The following is a 24470-nucleotide window of genomic DNA, read 5'->3' as shown; positions in this document are numbered from 1 at the left end:
AAACTTTTCCATTGCTTGAACCTTTCATAACATGAAAATAAGTACAAAATTGAGTAAGAAAAACATCAACTTTGAAAACATTTAAAAAAATAAGTTCGTCTTGGTTTTGGCAGCAAGTAGTTTCTCTCAAGGACTGAAAAACTAAAATCGAATAACACAACCTAGCTCCCCATTACTTCTCATATTTCCGAAATCTTTTCGAAAAACTGTTCAGTTCTAATCGGGACAAGCAAATGAATTGCTATGTCTATTCACCTATGACATCAAAGCTCATCCGTTTCCTACATAAACCAGATTGCACAAAACCATTTAATAAAGAATTACTAAAAATGTCAAAAAGTTGAACTGAAATGAATAAAAAACTAAGTCCTAATAACCGATTGTGATTGTCCTCGTAAGAAAAATAGCTTTTACTCCGAAAGAAACAAATAACAGTTATGATCAAACAAAAAACAATCCATATTTGACAAACATAATGCAAAAATGCGATTAGGGAAAACAGAAGGTTCAATGATTCCCGGATTAGTGGGTGCATATTACTTGCACCTCGAGACTCACGCACCAAATTTTTATATAATGATTTACTAAGTAACGACACGTGCTCTGTAACGGGGTTGCACAACGTACTGGGGGGTTGCAAACGGAAAGATCAAAAAAATTTGTTAACTGCATTTAAAATTCTTCAAACTACTGAGGTCAAAACTGAAAAATCCTCTCAAAAATTGTGTCAAATTGCCATTATTGCCATATATATTTTTTGTCATACAAAGGTCATTTACTCAAAGCAGAAATCATTACTCAGCAAAAACTCGTTTACTGCGGCATTTTTATAACTCTTAGGTCAAAATAGGTCAAACGTACTTTCTGTAAAAAAAACAGAACACAACCGACCTACGTCGGGCGAATTGCTCTCAAACGACCGGCGAGCGGTTGACTTCGTCGGTAGCTAGCCACGGTTTATTGAAGCTAGCGCTAGCTTGATTCGACCCTTCAACTTTTAGTTTTCTAGCTTTGTTAGAAAACAAATCAAATAGAAAACTGATATTTAAAAAATTTGCAAATAATTGCAAAATTTAAAAGAAAAGCTTCAAGATTTTGAAGTGAAAATGTTCAAAACTATTTTTTTCTCTCCTGAGTTATCTCAAGTAACCCATCTGCAAGACTTGAAAAACTTCGTCGGTCAGTAATGATATTTAAACTCAGAAAAGGACAAAAACACTCAAAAATTTTGCAACCAATCGCAAATTTTAACAAAATCTTGCTAAAATTCAAAACATTAAAATCTTCAAAACAATTTTATTGTCTCAAGAGACTATTCAGTATGACTATTTCAAGCTTTAATTAGTTTTACTGGTCAAATTTTATCAAAAAAATGCTAAAGCTGGAGTAATTAAAATATTGATAACAATTCCATGAATCTAGAAACTATGCAACAGCTTTTCATGAAGCCTTGGAGAAGGTCCTTAGGACCCTGGTGCCGGAAAAAATGATAAAAAAAGTCAAAAAGATTCAAAACACTTTAAAAAATTGCAAATAATTTTAAAAATTGCTGATCTTAAAATCTTGAAAAACCTTCCATTACATCTAGCAGCTATGCAGTAACCTAAACTCTAGAGGAGGTTAAGTGGCTGTTGAGTTTGGAGAAACCAAGAAAATGCTAAAAAAAATTCAAAAAACTTGAAAAAAAAATTAGAAGTCGCAAAAAGAACTGCTAAAATTTGTGATAAAAGTTGTAACTAATCCATGGCCAACAAACATTTTTCAGTAACTCATTATCAAACCCTAACGGAGATTTTCTGTTAGGCTGAAAAACCTGAATATATGACATTAATGACAAATAAACTGACCATAGCGATATTAAACTAACAGTAAATGTTAAAACAATAAAAATTGCAAGTTTTTGTAAAAAAAAATGATGAAATTCAAGGTGTTGAAACCTGGAAAAACAATTCATTACATATAGAAATTATACAGTACCTACTTTTGAAACCTAGAGGAGGTTTCTCGAGTCTTGAGGCTGGAGAAACCTAAGCGCGTTGGGGGGGTGTGGCAATAGGAGGGTCAACAGTGGAGGTGTCGTCAGCCTCTAAGAACCCCCCTTCACAACATAAGTATAAGTCTCCAAAACAGTTTGAGATGAAACAGAGCTGAAAGGCTCTAAGAGCACTTAATGCCCGCTGGGCGCTACCTGTTTAACCCGTTTTTGAGGACGAAAAGTCGAAGCGTCAGACGAAAAATCGGTCAAGCGAAAAATCGCATTGAATAAGACCGACAGGACTAATATAATTGCTACAAACTTCGTTTGAGCGCAATTAAACATAGCCGAAAGAATTCCAGTAGCGACTCGAAGCGTAGGACCTTCCAAACAAATCCGCAAGTGCAGCTGAAACCACTATTTTCTGTCTTAACTGAAAGGTTTGGCAAAACTTGAAACCAATGTCGTAACGAGAAAAATTTCAGCACTGGCATCATTCAAGAAAGCAAACAATTTTACGATGTCAATCAGAACCAAAATTCGATAGATCTAAATTGGAAGTCAGAGTTTTGAGAGGGAAAACCTAATTTTCAATTACAGAAAAGTAAAAAAAAATCTAAAAACAATTTCAGAAAAACCAGAATTGCATAGAGTGAAAATCAAATGCAAAAACTGATAACGCAAAAATTAGTATTGTTAGAGAAGTATCTTGTGATGATGAAAAAGGCGATAAAAATCATAGGATGGACAATACTAATAGGATCATAAAAATGACAGGGCTAAAAACATTCAAGAAATAACTCTTACACACCTAGAACTCTCCAATTTACGGAGCTCTCCAAAACACTCATTTGGAACCTGAAATGAGTTTTAGAAGAGAAAAACTTAAATTTAGGAGAAGGAAAATATAGATATAGAAACTATAAAAAAACGCAATAGAAAAATCGTTAATTATTAAAACCTATTCGCAGGAAATTTCTTAGAAACTACTCAAAAATATCAATAACTAAGACGAAAAAAATTTCAAAAAATCTTAGAGCTGAGTTAAGTAAAAGAGAATCAACCGCAAAAAAATGACACAGCAAAAGGATATTATTATTATTATTATTATTATTGAAAATTATCATTAGAGAACAATATGGTGACTTGGAAAAAAAAGCAAAAATATCATGGGATGGACAAACACTGATACAATCTCAACACTGAACTGGCCAAAACTTTCACGGAATAACGCAAGAAATGGTCCTACAAATTTAGAACCCTCCAATTAACTCTGCGGCCCAAAACACACATTGTGAAGGTATAAGTCAGAATAAAATACAGGAAAATGAACCGAGTTTTAAGAGACCACAAAACTAAACTTTAGATACGAGAAAACGACAAATTTTGTGTTTCGGCGCCACGTTTCAAAAAGTTCTTTTTGGAGGATATATTTGCTTACTTGAATTCAAACTATTGCAAAATTTACTTTTATCAGTAGAAACAATCAAATAGATTAAAATTCAAAAATAAAACTCAAGCAAAAAATCGATAAATAATAAAACCTTTGATCAGGAAACTCCTTAAAAAGTACTCACAATTAAAATTTAAAAATTCAAGAAAAAATATAAGTAATTCCAAAAAATCTCAGATCTGCTTTCAGTTGAATAAAATCAACTGCAAAAAATTGATACCGCAAAAAATAGTATAATACGGCCAAAACTCATAGGATGCCCAAAACTGATAGGATCAAAAAAACTTAACATGCGAAAAATTTTAGTGAAATAACTCTCAATTGTCTTACAAACTTAGAACTCTGCAATCAATTTGCGGAACAAAACTCACTGGGAGAGTAAGTGTCCGAAATTAACTGAATAATTGGAGGACAGAAAATTAAAAATTAGGTCTTAAGAAAACACTAAATTATTCCAATTTCGCCTCAAAGCAAATGAGAAAAAAGGACATACTTCTCTTGCTGGAGATAAAAAAATGAATTCAAAGTAGAGCAAAATTTAAATTATCATACAAAATCAAAGGAAAAAGAACAGTGTAAGTCGCTTTTTATCAAAACATAGATCCTAGAATAACCAAAGCAACGGAGTATCAGTTAAAATTTTAAAAAGCAATACCATCTCAGCGCTATATTCATCAAAACATCAATTACAATGCAAACTAAAAAATGAAAAAAAATTAACTTTTTAACAACCAAAAAAGAAGAGAAAAAAGAACCATAGGTCTAAGAGAATGCTAGAATGGCGCATGCTAGAATACAGAAAAATTGGAGAAAAACCTAAAAACAAAAAAAAACTAAGCCATAACTTTGAAGGTTAAAAGTCAAATGCAAAGCTAGAGAAAAACGAAACATTTAATTAATTAGCAAAATGAATCTTCTATCTAGAAAAAGTTCAGAGATTTCAAACAAAATAATGTAAAAATTGCTATAAAGAAATAAGTTTTCACTGAATTTTCAAGACTAACGCTAAAAAAGAATGCTTAAAAACACTAAAAAAACAAACCCCTGAAGGGGCATAGAAAACTTTCTTGTAAATAGAAACAAACAAAAAACGAAAAACTCAAAAAAAAAATACAAAAGTAGCCCAAATCGGATTAGAATGGGTACAATTTTATAACATAAACCGACCAACGTTGGATGAAGTGCTCTCCAACGACAGGCGAGGATATATAGTTTAGAGGGGGCGTAGCTAAGAAATTTTTCATGGGTGCAAAAAACCCACAGGGGCTACAACATCTGACCTCCCGGTTTGCAGTCTGACATCTTAACCACTGAGCTACAATAGCTTTAATATCCATTCGCCCATGATCCCTTTCAACAATGAACTTGATTTCAGAGCAAGAGGAACTTGGATCAATCAAAAATAAAGAACTGCAATGCGAAAAGTCACACAAGAAGTCAAAGAATGTTCTAAAACAAAAACTCTAAAACTGTCATGGAACAATTTTTGCATAAGACCAACACAGAAAGACTTGTTCGTTCCGGAGCAACTAAAAAATATGACTTAATTAAAAAGGGGTGCCCAATGAATGGAATCCTAGAGGTACGTCGCCATACACAATAAATTTTTGAAAAAAACCAAAAATTTTAAAAAAAATACCAAAAAATTACTCCCTTTCAATATTAGCTCAAAAAGTAGCCTGTACAAATAGTATTTCCAGTAAAACAAAACCGAAAAGACCGGTAGAAGATCCCCCCAACGATTCAAGTCGTACAAAACCAAGAGAAGGCCAATAACAGCTCCGCTATGCTATCCCGGCTATTAATGATAAGACATAGAAGTAACAGTTTTAAGTATAGAACTTGCTCCACGGGAAGAAAAGCTTGCTCGCTTGCCAAACAATTTCTCACATATATTTACTTCTTGACAGAGAAACACACATATCTCTTCTCCTCAATCGTATTCAAGAACTCAAGACAATCAGAATTAATATATAATTGAACAGAAAAACCTGGAAATTTGACAAAATGAACAAAGAAAATTCGGGTATATTAGCCAGTTAAATATTTCAGCAAGCAGACACGAAAACTAATTTAAACATCAACATCACGCGTAAAACTAACATCACAAATACAAAACAATTTTTTTTTGAATTCGAATGAGAAAAACTAAAATTATGTTATCGCGTTTTGATAAAAAAAAAAGAATGGTCTGAACAGCATTGTTTAAAATTTGATTTGATAATCAGCAAAAACCGTAACAGCTTTGCATAACTGTGCATTTTCTGACTCTCTTCATTCTGTTTCCTCAGGACCTGTTTTTATGTCTAGTCAACCAATATCACGCAACGCATCGTCAACGTTTCATTTAATACAACGCAAACCTGAATTTAGTAGCTGAGATCTAAACAACAGGGTCCTGCCATTTTCTAGAATGAAACACAAAGGCTTTATGTTTTCCTGGTGAGGAGTTTAGGAGATAACCACACAAAAAATGTAGCTTTTATTTTTTTTGTCTGAGCTTTTAACGAATCTCACGCTGTATGGTCTTCTATATAAAGTGATATGTTGGGAAATAATTGACAGAAAATAAAATGCTATTACGAAAATAAAAGAAAGATCGTAACCAATTTATCGAAAGCTTTCTTTTTGAGTAGACTATAATAATAAACAGCTTCCTCACCGCTAAATTTTTCTGCCTGACATGCGTTATGCTACCTTCACAATAATTTTGAGTTTGTATTAAAATATCTCGATTAGATAAGAATGATAACCAGAATTATCAAAATTTCAATTTTGAAAAAGAAACCCATAACAATTAGCCAAAAACAAAACCCAACAAGCTTCAGATATAAGAGGTAGGTGAAAACACTGAAGCAAGTAACATCCCGCCGAGGTCATCAAAAATAGACATCATAATTTTTCATTAGTTCCACAGACGTATTACAGCTTTCTACTACTTTACATTTCAAGCAAGAACCACGAGATTTTTAAAATAAAAAATAAAATTTTCAATTTGACGAGATATTCAGCTTTCAATTTTTTTTCTATTTTTATTTTTGATAATCTAAGAAAGCCCAATGTAGACATCCAAACAAAGATTGCAACTGAACTCAAATAAAAACCTTGAATATTCAACTTTCTCTCAATGGATAAAAATCGTCATGCAAACTCGAATATTGAGAACTATGTAAAATTAACTTAAGCAACTTGAAGTAATTAATTCATGCTGACAGAAATATTCATATTAGAAAAATATGTTGCACAAAAAAAAACGAAAAAATTCAAATTTTTGGCTTGCGAATATATTAGCGAGCCCTTGATTTCTATCCCACCAGAAACTTTTATCTTAAATTTATACAGTTTATCGGTTGGACGATTCAAATCTGCATTTTACCATTTTGCAAAAAAGTGCAGTTTGGCATTTACAGCTTTTAATCACTATAATTAGCAAAAAAAGTCAACAAGAAAACAAGAAAGAGAATATATTTGAGTTAACTTTTTCTCAAAGATGTATTCTTTGGTCTTGGAACTTTTAACTGACCATGGATTCCAATTATTGCATACGAAATTCGAGAAAAATCAGAACACTTTGAATACGATAGTTATGTAATTCAAGTTCACTTGGATAAAGTTTTTGTAATAAGGACTCCATTAGTTCATTACAATACAAGGAATTTCTCCACTTCAAGGACTCAAAGCGGAAGTGTGACTAAGGAAAAAGAACCAAATTATCCAGGCACCTCCATTGCCCAATCAGGCAAGATCATACATGCTAATCCTGTCACCTAGGGAACTCTTCACCAGACAATTTTAGGGAATACCACTGGGCCACCTCGTGAAATCTACCAACATTATCCCCAACTCTGTTATTGAACCAATTATCCACCTAGTTTAACAGACCTTTAACATATTGTGGGAAAATCGGTACAACTCTGACGCGCTAACAAGATTATAGACCTGCGACCATCAGAGAAAATTTACTTTGATGTTTCATAATTAAATGCTCGACCCGATAACAGCAGACACTTTTATAGTCTCAAATCAAATATCACCTTTTGACAATAACTGCACAAGTTTTAGGAGGATTCTGGGTTCAAATTGAGTTGAACCCTTTAACCGTTTAAATAGAAGACATACATGCAGCCTCGCAGACTGATAACGCGAGATCTAAGTCTGAAGCTGTCTAGACACGATAGCAGTTCCAGACAGAACTGACGGACCCAAAAACAACTTTGCCAGTTTGTTTTGATTTATATAGCCTTGCGGCTGGTTTGCTATTAAAGCGGAGAGAAGCTGGGCTCTGACTGGTTTTAAACAAACTGAGCTATCCTATGTCACGCCTCCAGATCAAGAGCTAATTTTACTTTTCACCCCAGGATCAAGAAATTACAATGTCGTAAAGAAAGTACATGCTAAACAGGGTCACTAGATTTGTTATATGAAGTGGTGAGTAATCAACTCACTTCCTTTTTGCCATGAGACATTTACATTGTTTCCTTCACTGTTCCCTACAAAATCTTTATTGAGGTGGCTGCTAGTAGCAACGAAGGACCCGTCTGACATTTTTTTAACACAAAAACGAATATTCCATATATGACATCGGATGCTTTTTGAATTAAGATTGAATTGAGCGGTTGGTACGATTGAACAAACTGACTTTGTTTTTATTAATTGATAGTTATATCCAAAGAAATTCGTTCTCTCTCTCTCTCTCTCTCTCTCTCTCTCTCTCTCTCTCTCTCTTCTCAATGAGACAATGTATACCACCTTATGTAGACAATTGGTAAAATGCGGCTAACATTGCCCGAGGAAGCTTCTAAAGCCTGGAAGCAATTATTACTCACCGGACAAAATTGTGTCTAGACGCAATCCGGAAACAGAGTACTCATATATCAATTCAGTCAACCGAGAAAGTTGTAAAAGTTGACTTCAAGAGAAAAAACAATCGTGTTAAATAAGTTTTCAATAACTTTGTCTATCACAACAAGAGTTGAATGCGGTGACGTACAAATATGCAGACGTAATAACGCCAATTTTGGAAATAAGCCTGTATATCGTTTACAAATACTTCCCGGTATATTTATGGAAAAACAATCAACGTTCAAAAAAATGGTAAACCGTTATCACGCGAGCACACAAATTGCATACAATAAAAGTAAATTTTCAGAGCCAAAAATGTTCCTGTTTCTTCTCAAAATTCCGCAAGGCTATACCAGAAGCTTGAATATCTGCTCAATTCAGCAGATAAAAAAAATTGCAATAGCTTCTTTCTTATGTTTACCAACATGCTAACTAGAAGCATAAAACAACAGATGCTTCCGCACAGCTAGTTCTAAGTCTAAAAACAAATATATTGAAATCACCTGAGCATTACGGCAGCTGAAACAAAGCTTTCCATCAAAAGGAGTAGTAACTACCACATTCGCAATAAAAAGCAGCTAATATTCACTATTACCAAATTACTACGGACCCCAGTCAAATTTCACCTGATCGGAGCAATAATTGGTTAATCTGTGCCTGTCTATGATCTGTGCCTGTCTCTACGTCCGGATATATTTAAGGAAAAACAATTAACGTTGGAAAATTAACAAAAATGGTAAACCGCTATCAATTAACGTTTTGCCTTCCATGTAAAAAACAATATACTTTTAGGGAAAATTTTGTTCCAACTATCAATCCGTACTATCTCGGAACCACTGCGTAACCAACTTAAAAGTATATTCATCCATCCATTATTCTCAGTATGTATTTTTCTGGAATTATTTGCAATGTTAATGTGTAGAAATATCTGAAATGTGCTTCCAAGATGTTTTTATTGAAAATTATTTATCTACGTGTACGATTAAATAAAACAGAAAAGGATTTAAGGACAGCTTAAAATGTTGGAAAGTTAAAAAAAAACATAACACGAAAAGCCTTCAGGGTCAATTTTTACAATTAAGCTCCATAGATTTACGTCTTTTTTAAATTGGGAGTCGCCGCGTAATTTACAAAGTAAAAAGATTACGAATACTTTTGTATAGTTTGTAAGTGAGCCCCATTGATCTTCTTTTTGGAATAATTTGCATGCAAAAACGTGTCAAAATCTAAGAGCAAGCAATTTAGTTTTTGTTGTTATGGAAACTTATCAGCGGAAAGAATCAGCTTTAAAACTTCTAGAAGTAGCCTTCTAATGACATCAATTTGTTTTACTGACTACTGTATTTTGAAAAAATACTTTTGCTACATATAGCAAAAGTATTTTTTTCAGAAATCTTTTATTGTACGATCAGTACGATATAGTAGTACGATCAGTACGATATAGTAGCATGTGTACCTAACAGCTACTTCGCGATGTCTCATATAGTAGAGATCTATCTTCCAGATCTAACCTCAAGATACACTCTTCTTGAAAATTTGTTTTCGTTTGAAAAACAAGCACTTATTCAACCAAAAGGTCAACAATAAACTATCTCAGTATTCAAATGACAAAAATAAAACACAGCGATGCTCCATAAAATACCGTGGGCGTAAACTGTACAATACTTTTGCATGAAAATTCCATCATTGACGGTGAAGTCCTTTCCAACCAAAACTTTTCGTCTACTCTTCATAAGATTAAATCTATATTTTAGGCAATCAAGAGCTGTCAAGGGAAGTTTTTGGTCTGTAGCTATATCAATAAATATTTTCTCTTCATTGTGCTTGAAGGTTCAACACTTTGCGAGTGAATGAAATCGAACTCGTCAGCTGTGTTGTAGTCATTAGTATAGGATGATTTTTTATAGTATTTTCCAAATGAATTACTTAAAAATTTTAGGATATGGCTTGAACTTCTTTCGAAAGATATTCCATTGGGAGTTCAATCATTAACTAACATAAGTTAAAAGACTTCTTGATAATGATGAACTTAATCGAAGTTTTTCGGCTAATTTTGGAAACCCTGTTATCCCTGATGCGTGTTTTAACGAAAATAGGAGAACTTACAAAAAAGAGTTGCGGTGCCTTTATAGAAGGCACCGCGGTTTGATTTCTGCTGTCAACATCTGATTTTTCTAAGTTCTAGAGATGTTTTCTAGCAGTTTTTCTCTTTAAATTTGCATTTTTATCAAGAGTTCTTTTTTTCATTACTGAACGAAGTTTGGGTGCTCGCTTAAGTCAGCTCTAAAATGCCCTAGCCAGCTAATATGCCCGGTGTCGGGGTTGAGCAAAATTATAAATTATATTAATATAATTGCTAGAAAAATTTACATTAAACAACAGAACTATAATTATATTCGATTATTCACGTTAGTTCTGAAAAAACAGAAAATTGCCCTATAAAACTAAGTATTCAAAAGACTAGAAACAAATTTTTCAAAATTTGCGAGCTTTTTTCTCTTTAGAATCCATTTTAGGCCTTTAATTTTTAGTAGTTCAAAAGATTTACAAATAACCAAAACAAACAATAAAGAATATGTGACTGGAAAAATTAAACAGACGATTAAAAATTACAAAAAAACGTTACCTTTTCTTTGAAATCTTTCCAGACTTTTCCAAACAATCTATTGCCTTCTAATCAGCTTTTCTAATTCCAATTGCTCCGTGTCCAAATGAACAATTGCGACATTCCTTGGCTACAATAAAACTTCAGAAACCAATTATCACTTTTTTAGTCACAGTTAGATCATAGTTTTTATTTTGCTTTTAATAACTTACTATTGTGAAATTCTGTGGAAATCTATATACCTTAAAATCCCGACCTACATTTCAGTTGGTAGATTATTTGATTGAACATTCAAAATCAACTAAATATGCGATAATTGAGACGAGAAGAACAGAAAAATTGGTGAGAAAGGAATTTTTTTTTAATTTTATTTTTAAATTCTGTCGATTGTTCCTGGTGCTTCAATGCGACATAAAATATCTGCCGGCGTTGAGTTGAAATCAATTTAAGTATAAAAAAAATTAGGAAAAAGAATGAAGAAACTCAAATACAATAAGTTTTTTAGAGAAGTAGAAGGTCGATTTTGCCAATTTTTTTGTAAACTGTGCAAATTCCTCACTGTAAATATCCATCATTTCAAGTTATTATGTGTTATTATAATAAACTCACAGAATTTGTTCTTTCAATAACAGGACCACAGGAAATGCAACCGCTAGAGGAAACGAAAAATGTTTTTTTTTCCTTTTTCAACCTCTTTACTTCAGACTTCAGACTTATAATGTTCTTAAGCAGTTCAAAAAGTTTCATCTTGACAAGCAGTCCGCTTTATTGAAAATATTGTAGCAGTCCATTACGTATTCACTTTAAAAGATAAAGTTTTTCATTTTGAAGTTTTTTTCTCAACACACTGGCCAAAAATGAGTCCAAAAGTTGACTAAGGGTTCTGTACAACAGTGATTATAAGAATTAATCACGTATGGGCAACTTGTAGCAGAACAGAAAAAAGTCATTTTAGAAAACCAAATTCAACTTATGCTCAGTTAACTTTTTTCATCAGCAAAATAGAATCCACCTGCGTGAGGTAATTAAAAAACAAGAGACTTTGTGTCTCATGACAAAATCGGCAAAAAGGTTTTCCTATTTTATATTAATAATCATTTTTTCGATTTCACGCGTAAAAATTGAATAAAAATTCAAAAAGAGAAAGTCAGAATATAGGACAAATAAAAATATCTTTTTAACCGAGTTCTTACAAAAAGGCAATACTTGACGTAATAATCAACAAACCTAATTTTGATGATTTGCTGATATTCGGTGACATTTCATGAGACACATTTCTAAGTAGATTTTGAGTTAACTAATTGGTAAAGAGTTCATCAGTTGGGCATATTTTCACTGAGAAAATAAATAGATTTAAAAAAACAGTTATCTATTTGTTTGCTACTCTAGCGTGTAAACTAATCGTTTCACTTTTGTTTTGCAAACTACTGTCTCTGTTTGAGGATTTTCTCCGCAACTTAGCTCTCTAGCTGAATTTGAACTTTCTTAGGAGCTGCTTAATGTTGCAAATTAATTGAAAGTGTAAGTAGTTTATTATCTGTCGAAATCAAAATGAGGGTTGCGAATTTTTTCAATCGTTATATTAAAGTTTTAAAAAAATTGCATCGAATTGAGCTCGGCAAAAGTGATGGTCTAAACAACTTTTCGTCTCAGAGCAAACAAAAATTTTTGATAATCTTAGACATATGTTGGAATATTTTTTGCTACGCACAGTCTCGAACGAGCCGTGTTGTCATAATAAACCAGCCCCAGAATACCTTAATTCTCTCCAAAAAAACTGAAATATACCTGATGGTGAACATAATTTCATAGGCTATTATGGTTCCGAACAACTTTAGTGGGGAGAAAAACCATATACTCAACTGGGTTTTTTTTTAATTTTGGCCGATCGATATAATCATCGTAGAGAGCTGGGAGTGGTATCATTAGAAAGCCCGTCCACAGTAAAATACGGAATAAAAATATTTTTCTTTGATTTTCGCTATTTACGGAGAGTTATCGAGGCGTAAAATTTTGTGAATAGTAGACGAAATTCCGGGTTGTTTTTATTCACGTTTTCCGTATTTTTGGCCAAATTTCCGTCAATTTTGATACTATATGTTGAAATTGTTAACGACAGTGTCATTGATTTTATCTTAAAAGATAAAGGATGATTGCATAATCGTTCGATCCGAGTTTATTGTCTCGAATTTAGGCTAAATTTTTCAGACAAATTTCAGACGCAAAATTCAGACTTTTTCGTCAAAAATGGGACCAATTATGTTTTTTGACCCGCTTTCCTTAATTTGCTGGAATCAGACACCTTAAAACTGCCATCATAGTCTTTGTAACCACAAAAAAAGAGCTAGTTGTACTCCCGCTAGCTTAAAAAGTATTCTGGAATTATAATTTACCTAGTATTTTGGCAAAATTAAACTCGATAACGATACTTACTTTTCATGTACTGAAAAACTTTGTTCAAAAAATGATCAATTTCGCAACCACTTGAACAATTGAATGTTCACTTAGCTATGCAGAAAAATGAGAGCTGATCTTACTCTCAGGATAGATCCTGGCGGTGAGAAGAATTTTAAATTTTAATGGGTCGCGCCCTTTTTTAAAAAAATTTTATCCGCAATTATAGTTTTTGTATTTAAATTACGGTCAAGAAATTCAAATTAGGGCTCAATAATTGGTAAAAAACCATTCTAAAAAATGAGGTCCAACGACCATATTTTGCTTTTAGAGTTAAACTCATGGTTTCTAAGGCTCCGATCAATTGTTTTCGGAAAATTATATGGACTTCGTACGTTTTGCTTTCATTTTTAATACTTTCTGTAGCCCACTGACTTAGTCTCCCTTATCAGAGATCCAATTGACTTTTTTTAAATGGTATAAGTGAACTAGGACAATAGCTTCAGTTTTTATCAAAGGTCTCTTATGACTGAATTTATTTGTTTTGAAAAAAAAGTTGCTGAATTTTTGAACTTTGCCAATATTATATATTTACTCTCTCAACTTCCGGCATAGTCTCATTAAAAAGGCGGAAACCCATTTCCTGTGAGTCTAAGAGGAAGACCCGTTTATGTTTAGATCAGAAGTAAGTGATGATTTACAGTTTTTGCAAAAAACATCCTATAATTATAATGTCTTGAACACTGTGGTGTCGTAAAACTGTTTGTGAAGATCTGGCTTTTGCCCGTATTGGTTGTTATTTTGTAGTCTCGTGAATTGGTCACATTAATAACACGCCCAATTGGCTTCCTGACGTGTTGAAACCTAATGCATCTCCTTTTGTTGAAATCCTATGCTATGACTTGTGAAAATATTTTTCAAAAACTCATTTGGATTTTTGAGCTTCGACATTTTTTTAATCGTTTTTCTATCAATTTGTAGCTTAGTCTCTGTAAAGGCAGGTCACAACCCGTTTCCAGGGAGCTATAATTTAATGTATATAACAATTTTAGTTTCAACCGTTTGTTTCTCGGCTTTGTTACCACTACTAAAAGATTTCAAAAAAAGTTTGAGGTTTTTATATATTATAAATTTAACAGCATTTTGTTTTCTTTTTAAATAATAATATTAAAGGCAGGTTCCATTGGTTTTTAAGTATTGCGCAATTGAACATTTTTAATGCTCTCAGTAGCAATTTTATAAAATTAAGAGCCTCACTGCCATTTTCGCGCAAAGTTAAATTGAAAATGAACTTTATTTTGCCAATATTTGTCCTTCTTTATGTAGTCATCTGACGTACACTGGATAATGGAAGGTCTCAATTACTTCCCGTGGAGCTATAAGTGAAAAATTTGAGTTATTTCAGTTAATAGGTAATGATATTAATCACTTTGAAACTAATTGTTTTCAATTCTTTTTTAAAAATAATTTACTATGGTAATTACTTGAACAGATCAGCAGTTCACTAATTCTAAATTCAACTGCCCATTTCAAATTTCTACGCGTGAAATGTTCGTTTTTATTCTCCCCACATTCGTCAGGTAAGAACAAAAACTCGTGATTAAAGGATTTAACAAATCGTGAATGCTTTTTCTGAATTGGCTCAACTACTGAAGTTCTCCGCACCTCATCAGGTAAGAACGCAAAGAGGAGCAGTTACACTTTCAATTAGATGTCTTTAAGAAAATTCGTTTCCTTTGGTGATTTCCAAGTTTCTCTGCTGATGGATGAGGACAAAAACCAAAAAAATTAACTGAACTCCCCACTCATAGGGTGACATTTAAACTAAGAAGGGCTCCCCTCTCATAAATATGAGTCCGATATCACTTGAGGTTACTGACTTCTTGAACCGGACTTTCAAGATGAAAGAGCAAAAATGTGTAAAGTTCAAAAATACGTTACTATTGTTTTCAAAAATAGAAACGTATATTTGAACTTCGCACATTTTTGCTCTTTTCGACGACCTGTTACCCAGTCGCATTGAGGACAGGTCCTATATCTTTTCTAAAGAAGTACAGGTTAATTTATTTTGTTTAGGTTTCATCTGATGCGAGTTATGATATTGTTATGATTTTTTAATATAGACATCGAGTTTTGGTCGTTATTAATCTTTGTTTTTTGAATTTCATCAATGCCTTTTCTAGTAGTCCTGATATTATTAGTAGTCCAACAAATTTCATCGGCCCTCTAGCGTGGCATTATTGTATTCCATTTGTTGTTTATTGAACGATATCTATGTTTTCAAAAATTTTCTATCTCTTCATCATTTGGTAGCCAATTAAGTCAGGAATGGATGAGCGGGGTTGGAACATTATATGCGTGCGCACCTTGCCAAGGCTTCTTGTTGCTGGTCAAAAGTGACATTAGATTTCAGAACAGTGGATTGCTTGAAGGAGTTTTGGACGATTTGAACGCCGTAAATAATGGCAGAGGGAGAACAAAAGATAAGTTTTTAAAACTGATGGTAAAAACGTTTTGAAGGAATTTTCTCTGCGAGTCAATTCTTTAAAACATGAATATATCAGAGAACTTTTAAAAGCAAAGAGTGCAAAGAAGACTAATAATTGTTTTAAAGAAAACTGATGGCAAAAACCTTTTAGAACTGTTCTCACTGCTCAGAAGCTGAAAAAAGCCACTAGGTGATCTATTTTAGTCATTGCAATACAGGTTTTTCCTGTCACAAACTTACACTGAATACGATATGAGAATACAATTGTCAACACCGTAGATATTCAGGCCACTATATCATGGATGCCTAAAAAGAATGGTTGAAAATTAAACTTAAAATAGTGCAAAAAAAGGAATTACAGATATGCGGAAAAAGAAAAGGAGCATCCGGAGCAATAACCGATACCGAAAATCAACTCCTCTACACTTTGAAATATGTTTAAAAAATGAGAACGGAAATTTAAACAACTTGAGAAAGAAAATTTACAGGATAAAATAAAATCGATGATTAGCTTGATGTGGTAGAAATTGCAGAACTGTTTTCTTTCCCTTTGGGAAAACCAGTTCCCTAATCTGATTTAAAATATGAGCACCTTTGGCATAATCAATTTCTTCTTTCAGGTTAAGTACTGAGCCCAGCTCTTTGCATCGTAAATGTTCTTATCAACAATGATCAACAACTCTGCATCCTGTAATATAATCAAATTCGTAAGGTAACTCTTTAAGCAATCGACATTTCCAAGAATCTCCGGGTCTTTCGAGTCCAGATTGACAAACATGCCATTTATCTGCTTCACTGCAATCCAATGTCTATTGTCCTCCTGATAACCCAAAAGAGAGGTTGAAGTTGACATTCGCACATTCACAATCAGACCAAAAATAGTTTCGTAATTTATAGACTCAATTGGTTTCCGTTTATCCCACCAAATAGCAGTCATGTCCAGTTTTTCCAAAGCAGTAAGAATTACATTGACATCGTAGTTTCCTCCAAAGAAGCTTTTATGAGGGTTCAGACCCAGAAAACGGCGAGTAAATGATGAGTTCTCTGGTCTTTGTCGTGAAAGCTGTTTACAAATAACGTCCAAGTCTGTTTCAGTGAACACTTCACATTGAAAAAGGTTATTCAGAGCGTGAAGTGCGCAGAGCTCACGCGATTGCTTCTCGTGGTATATCCTTTTTGATTCCATGATTAGATCAAACACGCGCTCAACATTTTCCTTATTCTGAAAATTTCCGCCATCTTAGCGAATGGTACTTACCGTTAGCCTTATTCTGGCAAATACCGAAGTCGGTTCACTTATTTTGAGAAACGAGTTAACGAAAAAAAACCGCGCACGATTTGATTACAGGAAATGGCTACGGTTTTCTTGTCTCGCTAAACATATAGGTACAAAAATATGTGGTACAAAAGTGTCATTTTTGCTATTTTCTTTTTTTTGCATTAATATACCACTTCGAATTGATTAATTAGATATATTCGGAGCAACTAGATGTGAGCTGATGGAAACAAACACACAAAATGACAAAACATTTTGATATATTGAAAAAAACGGCAAATTTACAAACATTTGCGTAGATGAAATTACCAAAAAAGAGACATGAAAAGAAATCATTTCATGCAAATTGACCCATTTGACTAAACGCAAAAACGCAGATAAATCAATAAAACCGCAATACTGAGGGCTCATAAAAATTTCAAAGTTACCTTTTCTCCTTGCGACTTGGACTTCCCAGCATCTAAAGTTTAAATAAAATAGAAAATTGGTAAGGTAGCCGACAGAATGTCAGACAATAGCTGCTCAAGCTTCGTAAATCTGCAGTCCCCAAAAATTTAAAAAACACCAAAAATGAACAAAAAACCAGCCTTCTTAAATATCATAGAAATATGACCAATAAGTACATTCGAAGTGAGCAAGAGGTCATAGGGTCATCACAATATCTTGGCGACAAAATAAAATAGCCAATAATAGCTCGCTATCCCAGCTATGAAAAAATTTTGAATTCTTTATAGAAAAGCAAAGTACGTAAAACGAAGCGCTTTCTGTGATACTCATGAAACAAATCGACGGCTCATTTAATAATAGACAAGACTTCGAGGCCCTAAAAAATATATAAATTTTTTGCCAAATTTCTCAGCAAAAAAAGCTGGGGGAAAGGTGTAAACAATAATAAGCTAGTGATAACCGTCCATTCTATCCACAATAAAAAGTACAACAAAACAATGGGCCATAACAAGGGGCAAGAAAACATAAGCAATACATCGAGCTTAAAAATCGCTTGAATAACCAAAAAATCAAATCACTCTCAAGGCATATATAACCAAAGCCTACGTAAAACTTACAAGCATTAAACTAATTTGTTAAAATAAACGTTTCCAAAAGCTGGAAGTGAACAAAAACTTTGCCCGCCTGGAAAAGAGATAAGAACAAATTTTTATGCCAGGACCCAATCTCAAGTTTTAAATCAATTTATGGCCTGACATGTAACATATGTTTTACAGCAATATCAAACTAAGACAGGCAAAACAACGCTTGACCCTATATACAAAAGAATGAACAAAAAATCAAGAATTAAAAATGTTGTTTTCCAAGATCTAGTGTTCTAAAAAAACAATAAAAATAACAAATTATTGACGCAGAGCTCCTTAGACAATACAACAAGATTACCTAAGTACACAATACAACAACCTTAAGTAAATCAATGAAAGACAGCAAAATACCATCAACGAAAGCAATTGGCATCACTAATAAAAAACTTGAAAGTCAGAGGCGCCATAGTAAAACAAACCAGGTAACTACATGCAAAAAATCTTAGCCACAGCATACTATAAAATTTTAAAAGTCATGAAATATCCTATGGCGGTTCTAATGAGTGAAATAGGGACAATAAAACTAATAATGACGGCACCAATAAAGTGAACAAAAAACTCGCAAAAATTTGATAATACCATTAATTTAAATAAATTATGCATGATAAGTAAACAATAAGACACGAAATTTATGGTACTAATATTAATGGTACTAATCTAATTAAAATTAATGATAGGACACGAATAGAACAAAAAGGGCAACATTAATATGTTCACAAATATTTTTCGACATCAAATAGCTTCAAAGTCATAAAAAGCATTAGCTACCCGTTCAAGAATCTGCAAACAGGTGTAATAGGAATAAATATGTATCTTATTTATAGCACTCAAGAGAAGAAACACTAAAACAAGTCAAAGACTCGCGCAAAAAAAGTCCCTCAAAAACTGAAAATTTTTTCAAACACCAATTTCTCACTCCTATTTGAAAGTATTTAAAAAATAACGCCACAAACCTACTGGCTTTATCAATCCCTTTACTAATTCAGTTTGACTAAAATCAGCACTTTAATTGGATTTCTCATTTAATTGAAAAAGTGTGATCAGATCTTGAAAACATAGCCGGAAGACTCCGGAATCAATTCGAATACCTTACACCATAGCCAACAACTCGCTGATAAAACTAATAACCTCATCAAGCTATTCAAATAGAAAACATTAACGGAGTAATTAAATTATCAGGGAAAAAGCAAAATTTGAAAACTTTCTGGGAAACTGTTTATAAGTTGCAACTCCAGAAATATTGTATATAGTATAATGTCTGACATAATTTAATTACGTTGAACAATCGACTATCAAAAGATGCAAAGAATAAAACGCGGCATGAAAAAAATCTCTCTTCTCTTTAATGCGTCGTCTTTTGAGATAAAGACCTAGTTCCCACGTGCGGCATTGACTTTTACATCCTGTTTTAAATACACTCCAAACAATTATGGATAAAAAAGACGCCCCACCAATACTCCTCTTCGAGTCGTAATAAAAAAGACAGCGCACCTGTATTACAGCGCACCTGTACCCTCATTACAATTTGTTGAGCAGTAAGACCACTAGAGTTTTTTCACATGTCTCATTTCCTAGTTTAAGATCACTCGAGCTAATTCAATTGCAATACAAGCCTCTTCTAGTAGTAATAAAAAGAGCAGCCCTCCATAAAGAGTTTTCCAGACTTAAAAAGGTTGCACCTCAAAACAATTCAAATCACTGGAATTGTAGACAGACGGCAACGATACAATCCAATTCTTCGGATTGTAAAATAACCACGATTAGACTAATAATAACGTCGGTATTGCTTCGCGGCTATTAATAACTAACTAACCTAACCTGTACATTAAGTTTAGGCTGAATATGGACGCCAGACACCAAACCAGTACTTCTGTGGCAAATCACTGAACATTCTCTTTCTACAGCTAGAGAATTCGAGTTTTTTTTACAAAATACGAACAGAACAAAAGTTTAATTGGCGAATAAAGAATTCTGTTTTTAAACAATCAGTACTCAAGCTAACTATATAAATTAATCTACTCATATATAACGGAAAGCGTCAACGTACTTTAAATTTACAGCGCATAAACAATTAATGTGTGTATCAAAAACCAACCACTCGATTAGGCGTTCAATGGTAACCAGACAGAGCACCATCTTTAAAATTGAATCCACAAAGTCAGAAGTTTTTCCAGCAACTGAAAATGGAACCGCCAAATGCCATTATTTCATTTTATTTCAGAAAACAAAAAGGTCCTCATTGAAAAAAATTGTTACACTTTATACTTAGAAATATTTATTTTGACTAATACCAAAAAGGCGGGCACATAGACAGATCGACGAAGATTCGATTTTCATACAGCAGCATCATTTTGATGCAATTAATTGCTTCGAACATAAAACAAGTCAAAGGAATTGCTCTGAAGCTCTCTACATTTCTGATACTTTATGGAAAAAAACACGTTTTCTGCATATTTTTCGAACAATCTTTTGGACCTCATGATCAAGCACTAATAGTTGATCAAGACTTTTTTGATTGTCTGAGTTGTGATGTCTCAGGCAGTGGTAACATTATGCTTGACGAAGTTTTAGGGTGTTTTGGAAACAAAAAATAGCTACAATTAGTTGCGGCAGCTGCTTGTGATGTTTTACATGCCTTCATTTGGAAGCTAGCAGCAAAAGTATAGCATTATGTTTACATTTTCAAGTTAATCATTGACTCCAATTACGGCGTTTTTGGAAACGTGCATTTTGGAAAAGCTTTCGGAAACGTGGTTCCCCTGCATAAGAATATTTCGCGCAAAGATAGTGAGAAATATCGATCAACTTCAATCTTCCTGCGTTTGTCTTCCTGAGAATATCCTATTTGATTATGTCTTCATTACCCAATTATTTCGAACTCAAGTTCATAAAAGCTCACACATGGAGGGGCATTTCAATAACCATTGTAATTGTGTACTGAAGTACAAGTTAATTCTTACATTGAATAAAGAACACTTAGCTTAACTAAAAAAAGAATGATGCAATTGAATAAACCAGTCAGGTTTTGTAAAAAAATCGAATAGACATTTTACCGTTGTACTTTTTGCTGGTTAACTAACAGCAACGGAATTATCCCGTCGTAGATACTATATATACCGGAGCAAAAAGTACAACGATTGAGAAATTAAGAATTGAGAAATTGAGAAGTAAGAATTCAAGTTAATAACTTGGAAAGTTTTAGAAAAAATTCTAAAATCAAATCGTTCTTAACAATGCTCAAATCTCAACAACTTTCAACTTAACTTCATCTTAGTACTTCCGTTCAGGCTCAAGAAGATAGGTTATACTAAGGGTTCGACCATCGTGTCAGAAGTTTAACCTTCGCGCCCCCTCTCTCTTCAGTATAAATTGGCGCGACCAGTGAGGCGCGTAAAAAATACTTTAAAAAAATCTTTATTAATCATATAAAAAAAATCGTATCAAAAATCTTTCAGCAAAAAAAAATTCAACAAGTCTTCCGGAGAAACACCAAGTAGTGCAGCCTCTTCAACCGCCCCTACTACAACTGTTAAACTCCGGATCAGGTAGCACTGCTACCTTACCAAGAGCATTATACATTGATACCGCCTCTCTCATCCTAGTATGTCACTTGACACATTCTCGGGAAATGACCCAAGACAAAATGCAAGTAGGTTCTGGAGCTCCGTTGAACAAAAATTAACTTCTCTCTAGATACATTACTACCTACAGACCCCACTGCATTAGCAGAGTGGTTCAACACTGTAAACCACACAAGAAATCTCAACCAAATTAAAAATTTCATACATAGAATAAAAGCTAGCCGTGATCAATTTAAATATCGATCAGAAGTTGAAGGTGCCACTAGACAAGAAAGGGAATTAATAAAAAAGTATTTCCATCGTATTAAACATGCTGTTGATAGGGGATAGCCTGAAGAAATACCCGAAAGATTAACCGACCCTGCCCATATTACAACCGAAAGAACAATACAACAGACAAAGAGAGCAAAAATACATTGATTTTCCTATAAGAGGTTCGCATCCCCCATCCTTAAAGCGCAAAGCTTATGAATAAAAAGGAAAATCCAGATAAAACATGGAGTGAATTACAGACTACTTAATAACAACAGACTGAACTTTTACTGTTAGCGCTGACGGCACAGTAAAACAAACAAACGACAAAAAATTGGTATCCTTGAAGTACAAATTAAAGAACTGACTAGCCTAATAAGAAATAACAAATTTAGCGCTATTAACTCAAGGCCTCTTAGAGACCTCAATGTAAAAGGGCGGCCAAATAATACACGCTTTTTTGCAACTATTGCCGCAATCTAGGGCATTCCATTTCCAACTGCTTTAAACCTAGGATTGATGAAGTATTGAAAAAACTAAAAGAACTCACTGAGGAGAAAAGAGAAAAAGACATCCTTCATTAGTGACTACAAGAAACAAACTAACAGTAAGCCGTATTTCAAAAACCAAAACTGCACAAATAATACTAAAAGTGGATATGACAACCGCAGTTACGGCAATAAACATTATAACAAAGATAATAATAAATCCTATGAACAAAAGTTCGCCAAAAACAACCAGTTTAGTCTACACAAAACTGATGCGAGAAAAAATTATGAACATGAAAATCAAAATTTTCAACGCTCCTATCACAACAATCGAACACCAACCAATTTCAGGCATCAAGTAGTGGTTATTATGATTAACCACCCCGCTCGTCCCACACTGTTCACTGGGTAGAGGATCAAAACAAAGAAACAGAATATGACCGAAATAATTATAATAAGAAATTATAAGATTTCTTCCCTTTAATTATCTGAAGTCTCCAAAAGTCAATACAAATAGTAATCCAAAATCCAGGATTTACCTAAACATGTATTGTTTTACCACAGGAGACAAATAAAAATTGCGGACTGGAAATTGAATATATAATTGACCAACGCTCGATATGCACAATAATGAATTACTCCACATTTTTAGAAACGCAAAAGTTGAAACCTGGCATGAGTTTCACAGCCATAAATATCACAAAATCCTATAACGGATCACAAATTCGTATGTTATGCCATACAACAGTAACATCATAATTTGATACTGACGGAAAGTATAAAGCAAACTATAAAGTATGGTTTACACAAGAAGGAACGTCTGACCTGATTGGCGTTGAATTCTGTCAAGAAATCTTTAAAGCTCTGTATTTCGATATTCTTGCTGTAGAATAAAAGGGACACAGGAGTAACGTTATGGATCACTGAATCACGAAAAACCATATCCACAGGTTTCAGAAACAAGCAAAAGTCTTGTCTCAGCCACTTTACATACAAGCAAGGTCGACCTACTTGTATAAACACCAAAACACTGATCCATGTTACCCTAAAGGCATTTCTTTTCTAATTCACAAAAATATTGTTAAAATAGAACTAGTAGAGACAAGTAGAGACTTATCGTGCGCTTATCATCAAGTATCCCTTACCGAACAAACTCAGAAACCAACTAGTTTTATTAAAGGCGGACGACAATTTATATATCAAGTCGGATTTTACGGCTTAAAGCCCTTTCCGAACATCTTTGGTAAGCTTATGCGTTATGCATTTGGACCGCCTATGAAAAAAAAGCAAGCTATTACTTATATTAACGATACGCTAGCCGCGCCGGACAAAACAAAGCTGCGCCGGACAAAACAAAGTTCTTCTTACGGACAGTGATATTTCTTGGGCATTTATTATCAAAAGGGACACTTAGCCCAATCGCCTCACGCATTGCCAATATACAAACATTAAAAACACCAGAATCGAAAGTCGAAGTCCTCAGCGTATTATGGGCGATGGGACTTTCTGCAAATTATGTTATAAATTATCATATCGACGCAAAACCGCTTTATAATTTAGTCAAGGAAGACAAATTTCGAATGCCCGAATAGCCACCAGCAGGTATTCGTAAATTAAAAGCAAAATTTGAACACAATTTTCTGTCGCTATCCCTAACCCAAAATATCACTTTCATACGTACGCTGACTCCTCTAACTTAGGGACTGGTTGTATATTAATACAACAGTGCACCGAAGGGAAACGAATTGTTTTTGCAAACTCCCGTGTATTCGATAAAGCAGAACAGAAAATGTCCCCAAAGCATACGGAACTGTGCGGCATATTATCCGCATTACAAAATTATGAGCTCTACAATATATGTTCCCCCAACCCAAAAAATCTACTTTGCTGTAACAGGCCTATATTCTTCCTCTGGTCTCGCTGCGGACAACTATCGCATAGATTCTGTAAGTATCAAGTCGTGCTTACTAAATTTCAGAATCTAAACATAATACACACTGAAGTTAACAATCTTGCTTTCCCCAA

General features: G+C 33.7%; 1 protein-coding gene and 1 pseudogene across 1 annotated transcript in view; both read right to left on the bottom strand.

The window, feature by feature from the left end:
- LOC142345385 (protein arginine N-methyltransferase 6-like) overlaps nucleotides 1-24470 on the bottom strand; it is a 140197-nt gene that overhangs the window by 57916 nt on the left and 57811 nt on the right. The window lies entirely within an intron of this gene.
- Nucleotides 16204-16978, bottom strand: LOC142345384 (josephin-2 pseudogene; annotated as a pseudogene).

This window comes from Convolutriloba macropyga, chromosome 9 (assembly GCF_964194025.1).
Source record: "Convolutriloba macropyga chromosome 9, txConMacr16.3, whole genome shotgun sequence".
Classification (NCBI taxonomy): domain Eukaryota; kingdom Metazoa; phylum Xenacoelomorpha; order Acoela; family Convolutidae; genus Convolutriloba; species Convolutriloba macropyga.
The sequence above is the reverse complement of the archived record's forward strand: the minus strand, read 5'-3'. Positions and strand labels throughout refer to the sequence as shown.